The following is a 23,226-nucleotide window of genomic DNA, read 5'->3' as shown; positions in this document are numbered from 1 at the left end:
CGCGTGTGTACGTGCCTTTGCTTAACAGAACCCGCCTATACTTCTTAAAATTTCAACTTGTCATTCCTCTACATCTGAATTGCTATGCCGCCTATACTTCTTAAAATTTCAACTTGTCATTCCTCTACATCTGAATTGCTATGCCTTTGATCAAATTCTTTTTCACATGTAGACACATCATGTTTACTTCTTTATCAAGCAGATTTACATAAAAGTGCAACTCATCAAGTAGGTTGCCATCAAGGACAACATATAATTCATAATGCCAACACATATACCATAAAAATAGGAATGCAACACATATTTATCCATGGAATTATTTTTTGTAAGATCGAGTATTTTATATTACTACAAAAAAGATGTACATCAATAAGTATTGCAAGCTACTAGTCTACCACTTAGGAAACCAGAGCAATAACATAAATTCAAAATTTTATAGTTTCATATATCATATATATTAGACTATCTTTCAAACTATAAAAATAACTAGAAAATAAACTAAAACAAAAAATAATAATCATGATGATGGGAGTGCCATCATAGAAATGTTTTGTAAAAAATATGGCTTGCTTGATCATTACCCTATAGGAGAATCCATTGCGATGGATGGATGTAATTCAATGTCATCATCCAAGGAAGAAAAATCAAAATTTTCCAAATTTCTTGGTAAGAATTAAAACTTTCTTACTTAACCAATCCACTTTTTCCATTACTTCAATCATGTAGATCATAATTTCTTATTTAGTGCACACATGGTCTATAAGTACGCTACCCATGAGAGTTTTGATATGCCAATATAGGTTGAATCTTTCTCTGCAAGAGGAATAGTTAGCTCTGTTGAGTTTTCTATCATAGAAAGAATGAATCTTCTTGCTTATTTTACTTACTTATTCAATATCAATAATCACTCTCTAAACCACTCAAGGGATTATATCTCTATATCTGGGCATGGCAGAGCTAGAAATTACTTCAATACAAGTTTGGATGGTAGAGGGGGAGATGTATCAAGGGTTATAGAGGGTGCATGATGACCTCATTTGCCTCCTCACCCACTAGAGGAGAGTCAAAGCCTAACCATGAAATGTGAAGAATAATGAGGGGGGTAATAGATGGAGAAAACACAGTAAGGGAGGGAAAGGTTGAAGCTTGAGATAAGTTTGAGAGGAGATACAAGGGAAAAGCTAGAGGTGGACCAAAAGTAGAATTGAGAGAGGTGGTAGGGCAGCAAGATCATAAGAGTTGGAGAAAACCCAACCTTTACCAAACTAGGAAGGGAGTGATTAGTGAGGCAAAAGAAAAGAACCATGAGAAATAGGATTTAAAGTGGATTTGAAGGAACAAACCACCCAAAATTAATAAACCAAATGAGTGTAAAAATAACTAGAACGCAACTATCCCAAGACATGATAAAAAACCAAGAACAAGAAGTTTAGTAATGAAGCATTTGTTCGAAACAAATATGGTTATGATACTAAACCTAAAACTCCTCAATATATCTCGTAGAAATATATAAGTGACACACTTGGTGCTAGTTATTTTCCAACTAAAAACCATAGTAAAGGTTGCATGCATTAGTAGCTCCATCATAGAATGCACATTTGCCTATACTTCCTTTAAACCAATTCCTCCTAGAAATGGTGATTTCAAAGAATCCTCCAAGATCACACAAGTGGTTTCCATATTATATATTGTAAATAATAAGAAGAGTGTTTATCAACATATGCTATCATGCTACTCTCCACCTTGGGATCGAGATATAAACTTCTCCCACCACCCTATGTCATAATAGTGGATTAATCACCCAACAACTTCTATGATTATGTTTTGAGGTACCTCTATAAACTGAATTCAATATGGATCATCCTTCATAGGACTCCTACACAATGAAAATGGCCACTTCGATGACCTCCCACAGATTAACCAAATTCCTCATCAAGCCTATTTGTACTATATTACATGCAAAACACCATTCGAGGGTTGTTCTGCCAATATTTATTAAATTTCCAATACACATTTCAAACAGTGGAGGCAACCCCCCCATGTGAACACCCACCATGGGGATCCATGACAATATTTAAATCCTTAAAACTTTGAATATTTCTACCTTAAACGTGTGCTCTTTGAATTTTATTTGTGGGTACTTCCAATCTTTTATCCAAGTTAACATTGATGAACTTATGTTTAGAATTAATAAAAACAATGACCTTATATTGTTGAATACTTCCATGAACCTATAATATGAAGTTATCATATGAAAATCAAACCCTAGTACTCTTCTTATCCTTCTTCAAAAAATGAGATCCACTTATCTAAAAATACATTTTAATAGTCATCATGGAAAAGTGTTATCATCTTGTTAGGCTTAAGAAAGTTTCACCATATATCTACATCATCATTTAATTTATACATACAAATAATTGTAATTCCTTTCCCCATGATGCTTTTATATTTTTTTATGTATTATTAAATACTAGGTCCATCATCTTTCCTTATCAATTGCATCTTGCTTTTGAAAACCCAAAAATAGAACTAGCGAATGAAGTAAAATCATTTACTTTTCAATGGAGCTCCTTTATGTAGTGGGGTTTTAATCAAAATATGTAAAAATAATCATAACTTTGGTTATATTTATTTGATTGGCACTTATGACCCTAATTATGAAATTTAATGACTTTTTTGGATATATAGATACTAGTTTGACAAAAATATGTGCACCATATCAAAAGATATCCAATGTACAAAATTCCCAACCATCATTGAAAACCCTAAAAATATTATTGTTTTTTCAATCAGTAATATCTTGACTTCTTAAACTCCATTTTGGATTTTTTTTTTTAATTGAGAATTTTTTCAAGAATAATTTAGATCTCACATTGGTTTGTCTAAATTCTATATAGAAAATTCCAAAAATTGACCTAAATCATTATGTACTCTGTGTCCTACGTAAAAAATCAATAGGGAACAAAAAACCTCCAACTTTGTGCCCCAAAATTATCCCGCTTCATGCCCAAGAAAGAGTACTAATACCATTTGTAGTAAAACTTCAAAGATATAAGAGATAATCTACCATAAAACTTCAATCAATTCTTGAATATCAAAGATATTAAGATATTCACCATGAACAACACAATATTAATATAGAGAGAATGATCCTTAAGGTAGGGTAACACCGTCACATACTTCTTATGGAAGGAATCACTCCCTGAGCCATGCTTACTACAAGATAATACAATACAACACACATCCAATATAATGATACTCATATATATTTAGACTTTCTCATGAATATTCCTAGGGGTCTTATGCCAACTACCCCTTATTAATATATTTTTTCATTTTAATTATATAATGAACCTATACAATTATTGTGGAGAAATTACATTTATTACCCCCTTGGTTACCTTTGTATGTATTTTATAGATTCCTTTAGGTTCTGTTACATCTTTCCTAAAGTTGTAAGTGGAGTTCATATGCAACTTTAGGGACCCTATTGAAGATGATGATTTTTAACTATGATATTGATTATGTTGATTATTCAACATAGAGGAATGACATGGAAGTTGTTTCTAGTTCCCATTTATTGATTCATTTTTTCACTCCCACTCTATTTTTCTCATCCCCAATTTTTCTTGACTTAGTCATTTTTCAAGTGAAATGTGCAGAGGTACTTCACCTCTCTGCACTTCGCACAATTCTGCACCTGCACTATAGTTTTTTGTATGTTTTATACGTAGTTATTTTTCTTTGTGTGTGAAATGATTCATCAACCATTATTCAACACATATTGTCCTTTCACATATCCATTATTCCTACAAATTAAATCCTTTGCACAAACAATTTTCTACACTTTCATGTTTTTGCACAACATGCCATAAACTTACCTTTCTACTTTTGTTCCATAGTGAAAATCAATCATTTGATCCTTTAGAGGTTAATTTAAATCTCATTTAAGGAATTATAATCCTTGAGATGTAAAAGGGTGCTTGATATTATATTACATAAATCATATCCACCTGCACCTTAATATCGTGTTATGTGAATTAGCTTTGTGTCATGTCCTACCCTTGCACTATGGATATTACTTAACTGGTCACCTTGACATTGAGTTACATGGATGTTTTCTTGTACCATCTTTTTAAGACTAGTAATAAGTTATTAACTTTCATAATCACTCTCACATATCTCGATGAAGGTGGTATGTGAAAAGGTGATATCCTATTAAATACTACCATAACTCGAGGATTTAATAGCTAAGATTCCCACTAAGGCATAATTGATCCATCAAGCATCTCCAAATACATTAAACAAATGAGAAATATGGTGAATAAAATAAGGAAGGAGTCAATTTGTGGAGAAACAACCAACTCATTAACTAGATAAGGAAAACGTTTCCACTGGTCCACTACATACCAATGGTACCTAAAGTTGGCTCTAAAAGAAAGACAAATAAATAGAATTTGGAACACAGGGTTGTTGAATGTTCCATGCATCCCAAAAATCTCTAACTTAAAAGAGATAATGCACTAGTGTGAAAAATAATTTGACTCAAAGACTAGAGTTATCAAGCTCAATTCAGAGAAAAATCCAATGCTTCTTATTCCAAATATTTTAAGGAGAATTCTAAAGCTACTAAGCCTAATAAGAAGCTTAGACTCGCCTAAGTTAATTCTTTCCTACATTCACAAGGTGGAAAAATGAGTATTCTTCAAGAGTTTGTATTTCCCTCTACACTCACCCCATCGAGTATTTCTCCCATATACATATCTATTTTTTCTAAGCCATATAAATATATTTCTTGGTTATTTTCTTGAGTTATGGGGTGCGAGTTGAGTTTAATGGTTACTAAGTTTAGTATTGTATGTTTTGTATTTTTCTTTTAAAAGATACACCATGTTTGATTGTGGGGAAGTCATTTCCAACAAGATTTCGTATCACCTAATCAACTTCCAAAAACCCCAAAAATTCTATATAATGGCCTACCTAGTGATGGCTAAGTCTCATGCAACTTATTCCACAGATTACCCTGCAAAAATAACATGAACTTAGATACAGAGCCAACTCAATTCTAGTCTCCTATGTTGTGGAAGCACAAGGCTCCATTTCGTTTATATCGGGTCTAGGATTATTTCCTCTATGAGTTCAACATGTGCTAACAGGGTATGAGCACAAAATCATTTCCAATGAATCATTGAAGTTTCTAATAGGGAAAGGGATATATGAGGATTGAGAGGATAATACTCTCATTAGTATATATAAATAAAAAAGAAATCCCTTACTTCTCCCTAAGTTTGTTCTCGATAGATACTTTGTTGTTGAAGTACGTTGAGAGTAACATTATTGGACAATTATATTTGATTAAAAAAGGAAGATAATTTATTACACTCCCTTTTGTCATAGGAGGGTTTATAGTAAGAAATATTTCCCATTTTGTAGAATTTATTGAATTATTAAAACCCTTTAATTTGATTGAATTTAAATTTATCCAAGGTTTTAACCCAAAAGGCACCTTTTCTTATCACTTGGCATCCATTAGATATGAAAATTTCTTATCACTTGGCATCTCAAAAGAAAATGGAAAGAATTAATTTGGAACTTCTAAAAAACCTACCTTCATTGACAATGTTACAACATAAGCAAGTACAAATACCGAAGAAAGGACAAAGAAAAGAGGGAAACTGCCCTCAAGCTCTCATGCCACTCAAGCACCACAAACTAATTGAATTTCCTCTATTGAAAAGAGGAGAAAAAAATAATTTCTATAAGAGGACATTACAATGACAAAAAATCTAGTGACAATGATGGAGAAAAGCCACCCCCTCATGCTTCCCTTGAAAATCCACATGTGGTTTCAACATTTAAAATTAAAATCTCAAGTAAAAAAAGGTCACAAGATGCAAAAGGACACATTGAAATGGAAGTAAACAACACTACATTTCCAGAATGGGTGATGACCTGAATGGTTGAAGCCCAAAATTTTGTTGAGGAAATGGCTACTAAAGAGTTTGTCCTATTTTAATACCAATATTTAACTATGCAATATACCCATTATGATAAATCTGCGAAAAAGTTGCAATTTGAAAAGGTGCAATAAGAAAGAAGAAGATAGTGAGTTAGATGAAGAGAAGAATAGATGTTTCAAAAGTTGGACCTTCTAGACTCTTGAAACTACATCAATCTACAAGGGATTTTGTGTGAGGATTCCATCCTAGGGTCCTCTAACAGAACTAAATTCTCTTATTTCAAATACAATAAAATAGGAAATAATTCATTTCTAACTAAACATTCAATCGATGATATTTTTCGATTAAAATTTATTTCCCACAATTAAATAGTGGGCATTTCATTTCAATCACTTACATGAGTAATCTATAAATAGAGGAATACCTATTCCGATAGCCTGGATAAGATTCCCCTGAACTCCTGATTCGGCTGGGATGCTCTTCTTGACTACCGACTAGATTTACCTCCCAGCCAACTAGGAAGTAATTCCTAGCATCAGAAACCTCCATAGGTTCCCTAGCCCTTCGAGCCCCAGTCCAACCAGATGTAGTTTGTCCAAGATAAACAATACTCTCCTTCTCTCCCTTCTCTCTTCCCCACCTTACTCTCAAAACAAATCCTCCAAAACCACAACCAAACCAATACCAAAATCAAGCCAAGGATCCCCCCTCCTTCCCTCATCCTTCCCCTTTTATGCTCCCCCTTCTCCTCTCCACCTCAACCACTTCTCATTAATGTCATAACTACTCCCTCATCCTTACATTTGACTTCTCTTCTCCCAATTAAACATGAGAGGACATTTGGGGATGTGATATGAATATAAAATTGGGCAAATAATTGGAGAGGACCATGTCTTCTCCCAAGTAAATATTTTGGGGATGAGAGATGAATATATAAATTGGTTATTAATTGGAGAGGACCATGTCTTCTCCCAAGTAAATATGAGAGGACATTTTGGAGATGAGAGATGAATATATAAATTGGTAATTAATTGGAGAGGACCATGTTATAGACAATTTTGTGCCTTGCAGCATCAGGCATGAATTGTCAATAATCCAAGGGATCCAAAGTCCCTAAACATGATGTTCCTACCCCTAGAGGAACAAGGTCAGCAAACCAACAGCTCTCAGATCAGTTATCCACCTGAAAACACTCAAAAACAAGCAATCCTGAAATCAAAGCAGGTGCTCCACTAGGCTTCTGCGTTGAAACTCAACTCCTCCATGGTGTACCTGCGTTGCAAAGCAGGTAGAACAAAGGCCACCTGCGCTGAGCGAGATGGGACAAGTGGCACACTGAGTCATTGCTCTGGAATCTTCCAAAAATGACACTTGGATCAGGGATTTCGCCTTGTGATGAGTCAGAGGCTCTGTTTCTCCAAGTGGAAGCAAGGTTCTCCAAGTGGACTCAAGAACTGAAGATCAACTGAAGAGAGAAAGGACACAAGGCAGCTACACATCAGTTGCAAGCTAACTCATCCTTTCTCAATTCATCTATATATTGAGCTCTCTCCTATGAGCTCAAGGGGCTGGAATTTTGTGCAAAGTAATGATATGCTGTTGGTTTCACTATAGAACTATTGGGTGATTGCTTGAAGGAGGTGAAGAGGAGAAATTCTTTCTGCTGGGAGGTGTTGCTGGATTGGGGCCTTCAATGGTTGTAACCTTCTCAGAACTTTACTTCTTCCATTAATAAAAGCTATTGAGGTTCTTCTATATGCACTTGTTTCAATGATGTATTGTGATGATTGTATATTTGATTTATGCTAATCCTTGAATCAGTTATGATTGCATGCTTCTTGTAGTTTCCTCCTTTGTTATTTTGCAGGATCTCATCGTAGCTGGGCCAGCAAAAGAGCAAAGAGCTAGGAGCAAGCAGCAAAGAGAAGAGATTGGAGCAAATATTAAGCGCAAGGCAACGGTTAGTGCATTTCTTCATTCTCTCTTGCTTTCATAAAGAAGTAAACCTTAAGTAGTTTTATTTACAGTTGTTGCTGAGGTACTATCACCCTTAGAGTGGGATAGGGTCATCCGAATCGGATACTTTTCCCTACAAAAAACTGGCGACTCCGCTGGGGATCGTATCTGTTTGATTGTTTGTAGTATTTTGCTATTCATTTCCTGAACAAAAGAGTACCAAATCGAAAAGCTTTTGACTATATCAAAAGCGAAGTAGAGGGCAGCTACTCTAGCTCATGTCTGAGCATGTTCATGATTTGAAGAGCTGATCTACAAGGATCCTTGTAAGCTCTTAGTGATAGCTTTTCATCTTCCTTGTCATCCCTTAGTGTGTGCTTGACTGATAGCTTCTGATTTGAGCAAAAACTGTGAATTTTTGAGAAAATTGTGACCCGGAAACTGAGAAAACGCAACTTTCGTTTTCCAAAGCAGGTAGTACACAGGCTACCTGCTTTGCAACGCAGGTCCCGAAGGGGCTACCTGCGCTGAGAGCCAGACTGGCTGTGCAGCACCTGCGTTGGCCCAATTTTGCCTTGTGCATTTGGGGTTTCCTCCCTTTTTCTTGCTTGTTTTCACTATAGATTTTGCAGCCAGTTACCAGTCTTGTACCTGTTCTGAAACCAACCTTACTTGCCATCATTCCGCCTCTGTTATATAACGAAATTGTACTTGTTCTTTTGTATTTCTTACATCATTTACAATTTCCCATAACGAAAGTGAACTAGTCTTGCTTTGGCCTCTTAGATCTGAACCTGTGTTAGGCATTTTGTTGGTCTAAAGAGTTAGCTTGTTTGCTGTCCATAGCTGATGAGTCTTTTTACTTTCGTCATTATGGTTTGATTTCATGTATTTCCAGTGATTAAACAAGTAAATCTTAAGGTGTCTTTTGATTTTGGACAAGCTTGTTTGTTTTCGCTTTAAATCGAAATCAAAGTTATATAACAACTTTCTTTTTGTAATAAATCAACATTAAGAAAGGGAAAAGAAAATACATGCATTGTGCATTTTGCATTTGACTGTTTGCATGCTGATTTAGGAAATTTTGCATTAGTGTGTGCTCTATGATCTGTGTGAAAAGATTTGCCTTTCTTCTCCTCAGTAGTTAATATTTTCAAAGTTGAAAGATTGAAAAGTTTGCTTCTCATCTTAGACTGCATTCAGGAATTTGTTACATACATCTCGTGGTGATCCTTAAAGGCAAACTGCTAAGCAAGATCAACATTAAAATAAATCCAATTTACTTAACAACGCTTTGAAACATAACGCAAACACATAGAGGTCTAGGTAGAGACGTGTTCCGGCGTCGTTAAACGTAGTGACTGTCGATCTCTACGAAGGTGGGTGATTCCTCCTGAGAGTCGGTGGCACTAATACGGACTTGTGCTCCCACGTACCGTCGCGTATATATTGGGAGACCCCTATAGGAACAAAGCCTTTATCCATAGGAAGCCGTGTCGGCCGCCCTACTGATCGCGATGCAGTGAACACAGCATTCACGAAGATCGACCACCCGTACCGTAAAACGTATTCTGTGGTTTCGCGAAAAGTTTGGCACACCCTCTGCCTAGAACTCCAGAGTAGTTTCTTTTGGCCTTTTTCAAACTCTATAACTGAAAAAGTCCATCCGAGCATTTGTCACTTCGGGCTCGTTAAAACATCGAAGGAGACTAGAGTCATCTTTAGCTTTTTCTCGACTCTTAAAACATGAAAAAGCAAAGTTGTGTCTAAAGCGTCGTTAATAAAATTTATTTTAAACGGAACATAATCACCTATTATTCCTGCGTTGATCTTTCAGTTGAAAAGTATGGAGCCCACCAACCAATGAAGTCACCTTGGCGGAAGTCCCAGTCCCTTCTCCTCTTGGGGAGATGTTGGTGCGCCCCATATGGCCACATTGTCACTTCCAAGATTGACAATTGGCCTACCTGTATGGCTCTTTTCAACTAATGTAGTTCAGACCACCACAAATCCTGAGCAGTCGAATCAACAGTCAGACCAGTCTAGAGCTACCCACCAGCCTTCCACTTCTTACAATTCTTCCTCTGATCCTTCATCTTCGCAAGGTAGAGCCGGCAAAAGTCAGCCTCCCATGGAGAAGAAGGAAAAGAAGAAGAGAGAAAAGAAGCAGAAGGGGCCTATGGCGAAGGCGACTGGGGGCAAGCAAAAGACATCTGACAAAAATCCACACACTGCACCGACCGGGCCTAAATCGCCATGTGTCATTTGCAAAGGGACCCACTTCCACCGTGATTGTCCTTGTATTCCCCGGATACTAAGGGACTGGTCCCCCAGGTTGCACAATCCGGTAGCATCAACCTCTGATAGACATGTTGATTGCATTCCGTCAACTAGCGAGAGTGAAAGACAAAGAGGGAGACCAAGATCACCCTGCAGACTGTGTGAAGGCGATCACGCCATCCACCATTGTCCATTCTTAGATGAGGCGAAGAGAGTTTTGGAAGATCGTCCGGTTTCACCGTTACGACTTCCTCCTGGATACCAAAAACTCGTGCCAAGTCCCTCGATAGTTGAAAATCCAGCTGGCCCGATCAAGTGGTCAGCTGAAGTGTCGGTCATTGAGAATGAACCTACTGAATCCAGACCAGACGAAAGTCTAAAGGTCGAAACGGCAGTTGACCCGGTTCTTCTTTCAGAGGTTTCATCCTCAAATGACACCGTCATTGAAGATTCATCTTCGAATGACACCCTCACTGAAGAGAATAAGGATGACACCATCCAGATTCTTTTCATCAACACAGACTCTGATGAGCATCAGGGCAACGCGCCCATTCCTTTATCGCAGGAAGGAACATCGTCAGGGTCGTATCCGGCCGTGTATTCGGTCCCACCACCAAGCAACCTGGTTGTGTCCTTTGATTGGAATCAACTAGGCAGACCCCGGTTACCAGCCAGTATCCCATTCAGAATCATCGTCCAAATCTATAGAATGGTAATGGCTGGAACTATCATTGATGAAGGGGCATCTGTGAGTATCCTTTCCTCTATTGCTTGGAAAGCACTGGGTTCCCCGGCGCTTTTACCTGAGATGAGAAATCTATCAGGTTTTGATAAAGGAACCAGTCGCCCTTTAGGGATCCTCCCCAATGTTCCCATTACATTGAGGAAGAAGACAGTTCATATGAACGTCATGGTCGTCCAAGGACCCTTGGATTATAACCTACTCCTTGGACGGGACTATATATATTGCATGGGAGCTATAGTCTCCTCACTCTTTAGAGTAATGTGTTTTCCACACGAAGGAAAGATGGTCAAGCTCGTAGACCAACTTTCATTTCCGGGATCTCGCATCGCAAATAGTCAAATACCATCCCTGAATGGCTTATTCACTCAAGAAATGCCTCCACCCCCGGTTCTACTTCCCGATGAGTGCGAGTGATTCGGAAAGATATAACTGGGACCCAGGGGGCATGCACCCTGGCCTGCCTTGGGCAGAGGAAACCTTGGGTATAAAGTCAATTTCCGCGGAGGAAGATGACTAGTCCGTACCCCGTCCGGCATGGAAGAGGGGTTGTTCTAGAATAAGATTCTTTTGTCAAGGTTACTTGTTTGACAAAGGTCATTCATCTTTATCTAAATAAGTAGGCTCTGCCAAGGAAGGGGATCCGTTTGTGGCAGTAAGTAGTAACCGTCTTTGGATAAAAGGCAAGCCTCACCCATTAAAACAAATGTTTTAAAGGATAAGTAGGGGCAGCCTCCAAAGAATGAGTTTCTATTGCTGCAACAAATTGTAACCATCCTTGTGTAACCTAATGATAGATATCGCCGAAGAAAGAGTTTCATTTGCGGCAGCGGATAAAACCATTCTTCGGGTAACCAGAAAGAGGTAGGCCTCTCTCGGTAGAACGAAAGTTTTGGCGGAAAGAAGTAGGGGTAACCTTGAAATTGTACTTTATACCTGGGGGCATGCAAACCTTTTGGAGTGCAAGCACGGGACGACTATTTATTTTTTTAAATTTTTAGGTCCTCCCTTTAAACCTGTAGGTCTAACCCGTTAAACTCGTAGGATTAGCCGTTTCCAGCTTGCATAAAGAAAGGATGTGGGGCAAAAGTCAAAACTTGCCAAATAGGAGCATAGCTTCGTGAGATAAAGCTCCTTAAAAAATAGCTATCTCACCTGAGGCGTTTCTTGTATTATGACTGGTATATTCGAGCAGTTTTAGCACACAGTTCATGCTCGTTAAAAAATAAACGCAAGATCCGAGCAGTTTTCGCACACAGTTCATGCTCGTTAAAAAATAAACATAAGTTGTGAGCAATCTTCCCCTAGAGTTCAAGCTCACCCAGAAAAAATGAACCGGTAAATAACCTTGGTAAATGTAACCTTTGACAGCCATATTAAAAGCCATTGGTCGTGTTTATATGCCATCACCTCCATCCGTTCATTTGGCCAATCGTTCATCTCCATATGTTTGTTTACCCTTTTTGAGGAACAGCTGCAAAGAGTGATTTCACTTAGCCATCCTTGTGACACTGCCGTGATTGGAAAATTCCAACCTGTACCTGGAATCTGCTGCTATCCCTGTTTATCACTCGTTCCTCAAAAGACGAGTCTTCTTTGAGCTCTTTTCTCCTGACTCGTAAAATATGAAAAGTTTGCCGAGTTTTGGCCTTCCAGCTCGTTAAACGACCGGAAGAGTTATCCCTCCTCTAGATTTTAATCTTTTTGGACCTGAGGGATTATTGCACAAAAAGATCGAGCGCTTGTTTTGTTCGGCTCGTTAAAGCAATCGAAAATTCATCCCTTCTGTATTGTTTTATACTTTTTCGGACTTAAGGGATTAGATGACGAAAAAGGAATTCTGGAGTTGACTTTATGTACCTTTTCAGACTCTCTAAAAATGAAAAGGACCGAGTTATCCTTGTCGTTAGACTCGTTAAATTCATTAAATAGCGACAAACTTGTCTTTAGACGAGAACGAGTTTCCCTATCGCTAGGCTCGTTAAAACATAGCGATGGGCTTGCCCGAAGGGCAGGTTATAGAACAAGCATATGTTATCCTCCTCAAGCTTGATAAAAATAAAGAGGTACTGGTCAGCAATGACTGGGGAAAAATTGGGAGAACCTCACAGCTTTAATGGTAGCAAGTCACTCTTGAACATGACACTTTGTCCTCCGTATCACATCGGGTTGGGTTGTTTCATTCACCGGTCTCATCACCATGGTCCTTGCCACACCATCCACATTTGGGGTAATGCTACCAATCCATCACATCAGTGTCTTTATATGTTCAAGAGATGTTGTTCTGCAAAGAGTCAACCGTGTCCCATCCACTGCCATACATTGTCCTTCATCCATTTCATGACCGCCACCCTAAATCATACATCACAGTTTGTTTTTCACCTCATCACAATCACTAGCTCCGTTCCGTGTCACTGATGTGGAATTCATTAAGGCCCTCCTTTGACGGATCGCTCCTTGTCGACATCAGCTCATTATCCAAGGAGTTGATCTAGGAACACCCCATTCAGTACTTTGAAGCTTGCATGCCTCAATGGCAAGTTTCTCACTTCCGGCGACAGGTATACATCAATGACCTTCGACCAGAAGATTTTGCATGGTGGTCGACGCCAAGTCCTTTATTCCCACCATGTGAATTGTACTGCTGTACCTTGAGGGTCATCATCCTTATCGGTGATTCCTCTCGCGCTTGTTAACGGTTTACATCATTGACCGGTAATCAAGCGATGTCTTTCCATGTTCGACTTCAAGAAATTCTCACATGGATCGACTTGTACATCGAGTGAAGATCGGAAGAGATTGAAGACCCCGGATCTAGTTTCATCCATCCGGGCTGCGATATATATTCAGGATATAAAGACATTTGATATGTACATCATTGCAGCAGATGATCATCCTTCTCAAAGGATGATAATTTCAGCAGAGAATTATCAGTCTATCATCAGACGATCGTCTGTGCTATGTACCAAAATGAATTTATAAAGCTGAGCATGGGAATGCCCGCCTCAGCTAGATCATGAAAAAGAATGAAAAATAATGTATTGTATTGTATCTTATTACAGGACACTTCTCAGCAGATTGAATGAACTTCGGATCCTCCTAATAAAGCATTTCACCCGATAAACGACCTCATACTTTAGGGGGCATCTGTTATAGACAATTTTGTGCCTTGCAGCATCAGGCATGAATTGTCAATAATCCAAGGGATCCAAAGTCCCTAAACATGATGTTCCTACCCCTAGAGGAACAAGGTCAGCAAACCAACAGCTCTCAGATCAGTTCTCCACCTGAAAACACTCAAAAACAAGCAATCCTGAAATCAAAGCAGGTGCTCCACTAGGCTTCTGTGCTGAAACTCAACTCCTCCATGGTGTACCTGCGTTGCAAAGCAGGTAGAACAAAGGCCACCTGCGCTGAGCGAGATGGGACAAGTGGCACACTGAGTCATTGCTCTGGAATCTTCCAAAAATGACACTTGGATCAGGGATTTCGCCTTGTGATGAGTCAGAGGCTCTGTTTCTCCAAGTGGAAGCAAGGTTCTCCAAGTGGACTCAAGAACTGAAGATCAACTGAAGAGAGAAAGGACACAAGGCAGCTACACATCAGTTGCAAGCTGACTCATCCTTTCTCAATTCATCTATATATTGAGCTCTCTCCTATGAGCTCAAGGGGCTGGAATTTTGTGCAAAGTAATGATATGCTATTGGTTTCACTATAGAACTATTGGGTGATTGCTTGAAGGAGGTGAAGAGGTGAAATTCTTTCTGCTGGGAGGTGTTGCTGGATTGGGGCCTTCAATGGTTGTAACCTTCTCAGAACTTTACTTCTTCCATTAATAAAAGCTATTGAGGTTCTTCTATATGCACTTGTTTCAATGATGTATTGTGATGATTGTATATTTGATTTATGCTAATCCTTGAATCAGTTATGATTGCATGCTTCTTGTAGTTTCCTCCTTTGTTATTTTGCAGGATCTCATCGTAGTTGGGCCAGCAAAAGAGCAAAGAGCTAGGAGCAAGCAGCAAAGAGAAGAGATTGGAGCAAATATTAAGCGCAAGGCAACGGTTAGTGCATTTCTTCATTCTCTCTTGCTTTCATAAAGAAGTAAACCTTAAGTAGTTTTATTTACAGTTGTTGCTGAGGTACTATCACCCTTAGAGTGGGATAGGGTCATCCGAATCAGATACTTTTCCCTACAACAACCATGTCTTCTGCCAAGTAAATCTAAGAGGACATTTTGGAGATGAGAGGTGAATATATATATAGATAATTAATTGGGGAGGACCATGTCTTCTCCCAAGTAAATCTAAGAGGACATTTTGGGGATGAGAGATGAATATATAATTGGTAATTAATTGGAGAGGACTATGTCTTCTCAAAATTTAAAAATTTGGGGAGGTAAATTGGGAATAATAACAAAATTTATATCAGTACTAAATTTACAGTTTCACCAATGTAGGTATGTACCAATATTTCTTGATAATTATAAGTCAATATTTTAAGGTGATTTAAACCCTAGTAAAATTTTCATGATAAGATTAAGTAGGCATTACATACACTCCTCCTTCAGAAAACTTCGTCCCGAAGTTAGAGTGTAAAAGATACAAGGAGTTCGAAGCAGTTTGGAAATAAGGCATATCAAAATAGAGAGAGAGTTATAGTAGTAAAATTTGATAAGTCAGACAATGACATCACGTCCCATCAAGAGTCTCCAATTGATCTATATCCTCCTATCCTTCCTGACCTACTTCCATTCCCACCCTATCCATCCTCTGCTGCTATATACGGTGGCATCGGCTATACCAATCTAACCACTAATAAAACCAATATGGCTGAAGTGTCAGCTATATCAACCTAACTTCCCCAGCAGGCAACTGGAAATCGTCATCACACATCTAGGGGAGCGTGTCCACCACTGCCCTCCCACGATTCTAGGTTTGGAGGTTACAAAGTGGAAAATGCCTCCACCCCTCCTCACAACTAGGGTCAACGCCCTAATATGGACCATAATACAGCACTGGTTGGACTTGTCATGGAATAATCCAGTTAGGTCGTCTTACCACCTGTCATTTACATTTTACTCATGGCATAAGAGTGCATATCAAGTAGATACCAGATATAATATAACAATGTACATCATACCTTTCCTCACTGGATGTCTCTACCTTCCCAATGGAAGAGTAGATCTTGGTTATCATATAGTTCTTCCCATTCTGCGGGTTAGTTCTCATCCATGCATATATATAACAACAAAATAGATATAGATACGTGATCTTAAACATCATCTTATTAAGTCTAGTATCCACGTATCAATTTTGTAGTTCATACTGGAAATAAATCTTACATTAGATAAATCATAATTTCACTAAGTCATTCATTAGATAAATCATATCCACTTAAGCCATACATGAAGCAACAATAACTCTAATAAGTCATGCACTAGATAAATCATAACCAAGTAAGTCATACATTAGGTCATACATCGAACATTTCAATCATCAATACCTAATCCATCTAATGATTTATGTAAGTAGTTTCACTTATCCAACTAAATGCATCAATATTACATAGTGTTCATAAATAAATAACATGGAATTGAAAATAGAGCCTTAGCATAGGTAGCTATCTAAGTCAAGATGGACATCATAAATGGTCAAAAGTGAGGGGTAATTGCGACATATAGTCTTTGCATCCTCCCAGGTAGTAGATCTTGGGTTATACTTGTCCCATTGTATCTTAACTTGGTCCACCAAGTGATCCTTGAGCTATCGAACCCTATGGTATAGTATGCATAAAGGCTTAACCATTATGGTTCCCACATCTGAGACCTATAATTCCCTCTAATCGAGTTTGTGGGATTCATTCAAAACATAATGTTATAGGACAAATACATAAAAACATCATGAGTTTTATGCAAGTGGGGTGGTAGTACAAGACAATAGGAAATTGGTCCAATTTTTCTCTTTGATTCTAAAAGGTCTTATAGATCAATGTGGTAAATTCACACATTTCTCAAATTGAATAGGAATAGAATAGATGCTTGCATAGTCTTCTAGCGCATAATGGTAGACATTTGTACAAATTTCTTTCCCCCTTTTTTTCTATAAATCTTTGTTTTTGGGTCACACAATAAGGAAAGAGATTGCATCATCACTGATGCCCTGGGCTCTATTCCGGGTATTGGAAAAGATGCCTCCCTTTGCAGGAAGGAATGGAGAATTTGATCATTTTTCTCTACCCTATCTTCAAATAATATTTTGTTCTACTTGTTTGATGTCTTCAGAAAGTTGGGAGGTACACATCCCCTATAACAATGTCAAAAAAATTTAGGGATGATCCAGGACATTCTTTACAACCTCCTGCCCAACGGTTCCACCAAATATAGCTGCCATGGGATACAACACTCCACTGAAACCACTTGAAAAATATTCGAATACATTATAGTCAACAACATTAACATCCATCTTAACCAACGAGCTATCATTTTAAAAGCTTTGCCACATCAATGACATATTGGCATCTTCCTAAGTTGCAAAATGGAACACCCAAATTTATGAACAAATTTATCTGGGGTTCAGACAACCAAGTGTAAAAGGGGAGGGCAGTCAAACATGGAGAATCATTGAGAAGAAGTTCGCTAGGACCTTCAAGTGCTTCCTTCAGTGCATGAAACTTTAAGAGCTTGGATTTCTTTGCCTAAGTGATTATGCCACCCATCTCATAGCATCCAAAAGTTAGTGGTATCTTCATGGACGTGGAAAGAATATGGTCTTCCAGTCTCTGCCTTTCTTGGCTTCCCATCACTGAATTCATTCATAACTTTAACTTTAGAGAATCAACAAATCGCCATCCTTGAAATGGAGCCTTCCATCATCAACCACACATGACACAAGAGTAGGATTGTAGTTAGAACAGAAGAAATGATGCCCATCTGTGCTTCCACAGCATTCACATCAAACACATTAAGCTCTGTCCCAAAGTCACAAAACATACTGCCAAACAGTCCCCAAACATTGGATTTGATTAGAGCAATTGATGGTTTATGATTATGATAGAAATCGTTTGTATTCAATTGCTTTCTCGACACCTGTGTCTTTGAACACTATCCCCTGTAATTGCATGGAATATTGAATCCATTACCACTTGGAAGTTCCATCATTTCCTAGGAAATTAGGCATCAATGAAATTGCCTGGCAAAAAAAGAGGTGTTGATGTCATATCTTAGATTTAGCAGAAACTGAAACTGCAACACCAACATTTAATTTCTACAACTTATTACAGCAAGCAACTGCCTTGTTTTTGCCAATATCAGGTTCGGTAAAATAGAAAATTGGCAGACAAGTCCTACCTTTCAACATTTGATTGGTCATGCAAAGTCACTGATTTCGCTCCCGCTAGTATCACATCGTTCACCATTTCAACGTTGAGGCCTTGAAGGCCAAACATGAGAACATTTGCACTAGCTTGGCATCTGATAGCCCCCCTTCCATAAACTGCCAGATGTTTGTTGTGCAAACCTTCATCTATGTATTTGCATTCGTACATGATCAGAAGGAATCAAGTTTGTGCTACCTCCACTAGAAGACATCATGTTAATTATGTTTGTGTTATTCACTCAAGATAAGATGATCCATTATTACCACTTCAAAGCACTATCTGTTCTTATCTTGATCTAATGAGGACAAGGACAAGGACAAAGGATGCACTTTCTTAATTGAGGTCCCCTCTACCATAATATATAGTTGTTCAATATATCATGGCATACAACCCCTTCCTCTATAGTCATGACATCATGAACTGCTCAATTAATTATACATTATGATGACTAGTCATCGTCATTCCTACTCATTGCATGTCTGCCTCGCCTTTCAAATTATTTATTTTCCTAAGGCCAACCTTAAACTACCTCACAATTTTTTTCATGTTTTCAAACTAATGTGATCTTCATGCCCATCTCAACCTTCTTGAAAATATCTCCACACTATAAGGGAAAATCCAATCAATGTGGCATGTAGCAAGTCAGCTCTCTTTCTTCATTATTACAAGTCTCATCCAATCTCTTGTCTGAATTGTCATACAAAGTCTCTAAATATTTGATCATCATTTTATTTATTTATTTTTCAATGTTTTTGGGTGAGAACCGTGTTATATTAGCTAGCAGTTTGTCATCTTGAAACTGAATAGCAACCATCTATGGACATTGAAAGAAGGCCCTCACTGTAGGAAGTCACTTTTCGATATCAAACTGTGTTTCATGGCTTCCAAGGAATGCCATATGCTTTTGACTACAAAGGTCCCTTTCATAATGATCGGCACAGGGTAATCAAAAGTGTATGCTAGCTTATAACCTGATCAGGCTTTAGTTGATAAGGCTCAAGAACTAAGGCACTGCCCTTGAATTATAATGTTGTCAGTGCAGATCCCAATTAGTGTTATAACCACAACAATCAATCAAGCAAAAACACCAACAAGAAAGAATATTACAGTCATCCAATATGCTGAAAGACAATATGTTTAAGGCTATCTTCCTTTTTTGTTTTTCTTCTTCCTTGACATAATTTCCAAAAATATTTTCACAGTCTGGATAGGGTCGTACATATTTATTATAAAATTGTCTGCATGTAAGTTTCATCATAGTTTTTCAATGTAACTTCCACACCAAAAGCACCTTTGGATCTTAGATTGGCAATCACCTTGTAGCGAGGAAGTACCTGCTTATGAAAATTTACACCCAAATAATCAGGGACTTCTACTAGGTTCCTAACAGGGAACCCCATGTCACTAATCAGAAAATTAACCTTCTCTTTTATAGATTTCAATTCATACATAATAATGCGTGGTTCCTTTTCTAACAACTTGAAGGCTTCCCTATGTGACAGTCCTTGTTTAATGAGATATTCAAGGCATGCTTTCACTCGTCTACTTCCTGTTATAATGCCCTCTCTCAAAATCTTGTCTTGCAAGGGTTTTCTACATTTCAGGTTATTCAACAATGAAACACACCTTGACAGCTCCCCACCCACCTTCATAAAAAATACATAAGGATTGTGCATAATTGTTTTTACAAGATGCTGACCAGTGAAGCCTGAGCTCTCCAACTCATTAACCAATGGTTTCAACTTGTCTTCGATGCTATGAGCCAATAATGCAGGAAATGTGGAGTAGACTTGATCTATGTCCTCTCTTGTTAGACTAATGCTCTTGAGATACTCAATTTTTGAAGCCAAAGATTATGTTCTATAAGTGACAAAATTCAGGTACTTCCTCAAAACAAGATATATGATCCCATTCTTAACTCCTGTATCCCTTAAAACCTTAACCTTTGTTTCTAAATTAGTGTGTTTATTCAAGAAGAATAACAAGGGACACTTCTCCAAGCATTTGCCTATGTAAGAGGATCCAATTCTATGATCCAATAGAAATTTCACATTTTCTTCATAGTTTAGTGGACCAATAGGTTCCAATCCGAACTTTGCACAATAATTTAAGAGTGCCTCAATAATATCCTCTCTATTTGGGTATTTCTGAAGTCTAGAAAAAAAGAGGGTGCCATTGATTCAAGTAATCAACGTTCAAAACAGAGGGGTAGGAATGAAAAACGAGTGGCAAGGTCTCTCTGCTTAGACCATAAACCTCAAGGGCTTTGAGGGTCTTTTCCAGTTCAGAATCGGTGCCATTGATTCAAGTAATCAACATTCAAAATAGAGGGGTGGGAATGAAAAAAGAGTGGCAAGGTCTCTCTGCTTAGACCATAAACCTCGAGGGTTTTTAGGGTCTTTTCCAGTTCAGACTCGGAGCATTTTAGTAAAGGTTTATGTTTCTGAATCAAATCATAAATATCGGACCTCAAAAATCCATACCTTTCAAACAGCCTGGTAACTACAACCAGTCCTCTGTCTGCACAAAGCTCAATCCCAGATGGCAGCGTACCATCTTCCTTCTTGCCAATGCTCTCCAGAAGGAGTTCAACTTCACTAATGGTATCAACTTCCTTCAAAAGGGTTTCTACTACTACAGGAAAGTTGGAAAGTTGCAAAACCCTGAGTTTAAATCTCGTTGGCATAGAGTTTCGAGCATCAGTTGGGAATTGAGCATGATGTTAGAAGGTTTTACCAGCTTCTACAATGTCTCCGCAGAAAATGACGCATTATAGCAGGAGAAAACTCTGAAGGCGAGGTAAACTGTTACAATGTTCTGGCATTTGATTTTGAGAACACGCGCCCAACCTCTGTATTCTTTCAAATTGAATCGTTCACTCCTACCATGATCCAAATATATAAACACATCCCCTCATAATTTGTTCATAGAAATGCAACTACTTCTCTTTGCATTTCATACATTTTCTATATCCACTTGCCAAGAATTGGAAAATTCAACAGCTCCAAATGTTACCCAAATATGTTCGCATGGACGCATTTCAGAATGCGTTATTTTTTTCATGCAATGTTGCCAAAATCGTGGAAATTATTATTTAGACAGATGATATAGAAGTGGGTTTTGATGGGGTTGGCCTCAAAACATTGACCAATGATATTGTCTGCGAAGTACTCAGAACCCTTCAAAGAAGTTTCTCAAAGAGATTACGCAGAAGGATTCCAACAAAGGTTCCTCATTGTAGAGAGATGCCTTTGGAAAGAGGCCCAGCAAGATCAATCTATACGAGGATCCTGAGGTCTTAGAAATCCTTTTTCAGTTAAACAGGGTGTGGGTAAAGCATTGAGATTCTATTCATGGGCTGGAAAACAAGATGGGTTTGCGCATGTTTAGCTTACTTGCCAGGAGATGGCATGGACTCTAGCAAGGGAAATCCTACTGAAAATGTTATGGAGGTTCCTCCATGAAATGGCAAGAAAAGAAAGTGGTCTTGTAAGAACAAAAACTGTGACCTTTGTCATAAAAGTCCTGGGTGAACAAGGTCTAGTGAAGGAGGCAATGGCTTGCTTTTATCGAATGAAACAATCCCATTGCAAACCAGATTCGATCACCTACAATATCATTAGCATCTCTGTCACCACATTGTAACTGCGTTCAAGCATGCATCATTAAATTGCGGTCTTGCTCGAATTAATTACCTGGTTTGTTTGAACTGGTCCCTGAACTGAAGTTAAAACTGTATTCTCTAAGGCATTGGGTTACTCACATTTTGCATGTTCGATATAGGTTTGTGCATTGAATATAAAAACCGTTGTTCCATGCATTTGAGTGGTCATATTTTGGATGTTTTGATTGAATTTGATGCGAATTTGAGGTAAAACCGTTTCCACTGCATTTGAGTATCCACATCTTGACATGTGGATCAAGGTGAAAAATAGGAAGGAATGAGGAAAGTGAGAGTAAGGTGGGGAATTTCAAGCGAGATTTCTGTTTATCAGATGAAAATGTCAGGCTCTAGATGCCCTCAGAATGTTTTCACCTAAACTATTCTGATCACATGTTATTGCAAACACAGTATGCATACAAGTATTCAGAAGGCGGTTAATAAGAGATTACAGGAAGCAAATTGGTTGTTTAAAGAGATGTGTTACGATGGTTTTATGTCGGACGTTGTTACTTACAATTGCTTGATTGATGGCCTTTGTAAGAATTACAAAATCGATAGGGCCCTGGAGATCTTCCGACAGATCCATCAGGATGGTTGTGCTCCTAACAAGGTTACTTATAATTCCTTCATCAGATATTATAGCACTGTGAATGAAGTAGATAAAGCTATGGAGATGCTGAATAAGATGGAGGAGAATAACATATCTCCCACTTGCAGTTCTTATACACCAATTGGTCATGCATTATGTGAAGGAGGACTGGTTGGAAGAAGGTAGTAAGGTATTGATAGAAATGGTTGTTAAGGACTCTATTCCAAGATCTTATACATATAAGCTTGTTACTGATGCTCTTAGGAAAGCATGAAAAGATGGATTACTAGCAGAAGCAGAGGTATGTAGGAAGATCGAGCTTGGAATTGAAGCTAGGGATATACATGTAAAAGAGTGAAGGGCATGGTCTATACATGAATCCCCGAAATATCACCTCTTCCCATATAGGTGCACAAATTTAGACAACTATGACATAAAGAAGCACGACAACTGGATCTCGATCCATTATTGACTTCTCTCTGTGGGAGGTTGTAATTGGAGATGGAAAGGGCAGCAAATCCAGATTAATTTGTGATAACATGTTCACCAAGGGGAACATCAAGCAACCCAAGCAAGCATCTATATGCTAATTTCCTTTCCTGCTGATACAAAACCAATTATTTGGAAGAGGGTGGAAACAAGCTAGCATCGATAAAAT

At 38.2% G+C, this 23,226-nt stretch overlaps 1 pseudogene; it reads left to right on the top strand.

The window, feature by feature from the left end:
• LOC149246659 (pentatricopeptide repeat-containing protein At1g77405 pseudogene) overlaps window positions 1–22,842 on the top strand; it is a 39,643-nt pseudogene extending 16,801 nt beyond the window's left edge.
• Window positions 22,843–23,226: the final 384 nt, after the last annotated feature.

The sequence above is a fragment of the Pinus tabuliformis genome, chromosome 7 (assembly GCF_031772625.1).
Source record: "Pinus tabuliformis cultivar Carrire ecotype Pingquan chromosome 7, CPIR1, whole genome shotgun sequence".
Taxonomy (NCBI): Eukaryota; Viridiplantae; Streptophyta; class Pinopsida; order Pinales; family Pinaceae; genus Pinus; species Pinus tabuliformis.
The sequence above is the reverse complement of the archived record's forward strand: the minus strand, read 5'-3'. Positions and strand labels throughout refer to the sequence as shown.